Here is a 3,239-nt window from a genome sequence, read left to right on the forward strand (position 1 = left end):
TTACAATAGTTAGGCCCTTAAAATGTCTTGTTATCATCTAGATTAGATGTTTTGGTTCTGTATAAAAGCCTTGACCCATCCCTCATCTTCTTTATTGAATTTTGCTTCCAAATAGCAAAATATTTAAAGTGGTGTTGAACAATAGTTCTCCAGTTTTTCTAAAGGTCTGTTAAAGTTTTTCTCCTGAGATTGGCTACTTTTTTTCTCAGTTTCAGTTGATTCCATGTACCTGACCATTTTTAAAGAATGGGTTTTTTGTGTTTGTTGTGGGCAGCAGCCTAAGCAGAGAAGCCCAGACCTCCCTCTCCCCAGCCACCTCCTCCAGCTTATTCGGGGGAACACCAAGGCGTTCCCAGGCCAGCCGAGAGATATAATCTCTCCAGCGTGTCCTGGGTCTGCCCCGGGGCCTCCTCCCGGTGGGACATGCCTGGGAACACCAACCCCAGGAGGCGCCCAGGAGGCATCCTTGTCAGATACCCGAACCACCTCAGCTGGCTCCTTTCGATGTGGAGAAGCAGGGCTCTACTCTGAGCCCCTCCCGGATGGCCGAACTTCTCACCCTATCTCTAAGGGAGAGGCCAGCCACCCTTTGGAGGAAGCTCATTTCCGCCGCTTGTATCCGCGATCTCGTTCTTTCAGTCACTACCCACAGCTCGTGGCGGGTAGGGACGTGAGGGTAGGGACGTAGATCGACCGGTAAATTGAGAGCTTTGCTTTTACACTCAGCTCCCTCTTCATCACGACGGACCGGTGCAGCGTCTGCATCACTGCAGCCACCGCACCAATCCGTCTGTCGATCTCCGGCTCCCTTCTCCCATCACTCGCGAACAAGACCCCGAGATACTTGAACTCCTCCACTTGGGGCAGGAACTCATCCCCGACCCGGAGTGGGTCCGGCTGACAACCATGGCTTCAGATTTGGAGGTGCTAATCCTCATTCCCGCTGCTTCACACTCGGCTGCAACCTGTTCCAGTGCGAGCTGGAGGCCTTCACCCGATGAAGCCAACAGAACCACATCATCCGCGAAAATCAGAGATGAGATTCTGAGGCCACCGAAGTGAAAGCCCTCCGCCACTTGGCTGCCCATCACCCACCGGGAACGAGTCCGACTTATTGCCGGCAATGCGAACCAAGCTCTTGCAACGGTTGTATAGGGATCGAATGACCCGTAGCAATGGGCCAGACACCCCATACTCCCGCAGCACCTCCCAAAGGACACCCCGAGGGACACCGTCGAATGCCTTCTCCAAGTCCACAAAACACATGTAGACTGGTTGGGCAAACTCCCATGCACCCTCAAGTATCCTTGAGAGGATAAAGAGCTGGTCCAGTGTTCCGCGACCAGGACGAAAACCGCATAGTTCCACCTGTATCCGAGGTTCGACTAGCAGACGAACTCTCCTTTCCAGCACCCTGGCATAGACTTTCCCAGGGAGGCTGAGGAGTGTGATCCCCCTGTAGTTGGAACACACCCTCCGGTCCCCCTTCTTAAAGATGGGGACCACCACCCCGGTCTTCCAGTCCAGGGGTACTACCCCTGATCTCCACGCAACATTGTAGAGGTGTGTCAACCAGGACAGCCCTACAACGTCCAGAGCCTTCAGGAACTTGGGGCGGACCTCATCAACACCAGGGGCTCTGCCACCAAGGAGTTGTTTAACTGCCTCAGTGACCTCGCCTCCCGAAATTGGCGGGTCATTCCCCTCATCCCCAGACTCTGCTTCTTCCTCGGAAGATGTGTCAGTGGGATTAAGGAGGTCCTCGAGGTATTCCTTCCACCGCCTGACAATTTTCTCAGTCAAAGTCAGCAGCGCTCCACCAGCACTATACACAGTGCAGTGCTTTCCCCTCCTGAGACGCCTGACGATTTGCCAGAATCTCTTCGAGGCAGTCCGAAAGTCTTTTTCCATGGCCTCTCTGAACTCCTCCCACACCCGAGTTTTTGCTTCAGCCACTGCCTGAGCCGCATTCCGCTTGGCCTGTCGATACCTGTCGCTGCCTCCGGAGTCCCACAGGCTAACCAAGCCCGATAGGACTCCTTCTTCAGCCTGGTGGCTCCCCTCACCTCTGGTGTCCACCATTTGGTTTGGGGATTACCACCACGGCAGGCACCAACCACCTTGCGGCCACAGCTCAATGCAGCAGCTTCGGCAATGGAGACACTGAACATGGTCCATTCAGACTCAATGTCCCCAGTCTTCCTCAGAATGCTGTTGAAGCTCTGCCGGAGGTGTGCGTTGAAGATCTCGCGGACTGGGGCCTCTGCTAGACGTTCCCAGCACACCCTCACTACGCGTTTAGGTGCACCAGGTCTGTCCAGCGTCCTCCCCGCCACCTGATCCAACTCACCACCAGGTGGTGATCAGTTGACAGCTCAGCCCCTCTCTTTACCCGAGTGTTCAGAACATATGGTCGCAGGTCTGGTGATACGATTACAAAATCGATCATCGACCTGCGACCTAGAGCGTCCTGGTGCCACGTGCACTTATGGACACTCTTATGTTCAAACAAGGTGTTCGTTATGGCCAAACTGTGATTTGCACAGAAGTCCAATAACAAAACACCACTCGGATTCAGATCAGGGAGGCCGTTCCTCCCAATCACGCCCCTCCAGGTCTCGCTGTCATTACCCACGTGAGCATTGAAGTCTCCCAGCAGGACAACAGAGTCTCCAGGTGGAGCACCTTCCAGCACCCCACCCAGGGACTCTAAGAAGGCTGGGTACTCTGAACTGCCACTCGGCGCATAAGCGCAGATGACGGTCAGGACCCGTTCCCCGACCCTAAGGCGCAGGGAACAAACCCTCTCATCCACCGGGAAAAACCCCAACGTACCGGCAGCAAGCCGAGGGGATATTAGAATACCCACCCCAGCCCGTTGCCTCTCACCAGGGGCAACTCCAGACTGAGACAGCGTCCAGCCCCTCTCCAGGAGACTGGTTCCAGAGCCCAAGCCATGCGTAGAGGTGAGCCCGACTATCTAGCCGGTACCTCTCAACCTCACGCACTAACTCAGGCTCCTTTCCCACCAGAGAGGTGACATTCCATGTCCCAATTGCCAGTCTTGGCAGCCGGGGATCAGTCCGCCAGGGCCTCCGCTCCTGGCCGCTGCCCGGCACACAATGCACCCGACCCCTATGGCGCCTCCTGCGGGTGGTGGGCCTGTGGGAGGATGAGCCCATGTCCCCTTTTCGGGCTGTGCCCGGCTGGGCCCCATGAACTAAGGCCCGGCCACCGGA

This window comes from Copadichromis virginalis, linkage group LG18 (assembly GCF_057382275.1).
Source record: "Copadichromis virginalis isolate Kocher_CV1m ecotype Utaka linkage group LG18, C_Virginalis_male_GT1.1, whole genome shotgun sequence".
NCBI classification, from domain to species: Eukaryota; Metazoa; Chordata; class Actinopteri; order Cichliformes; family Cichlidae; genus Copadichromis; species Copadichromis virginalis.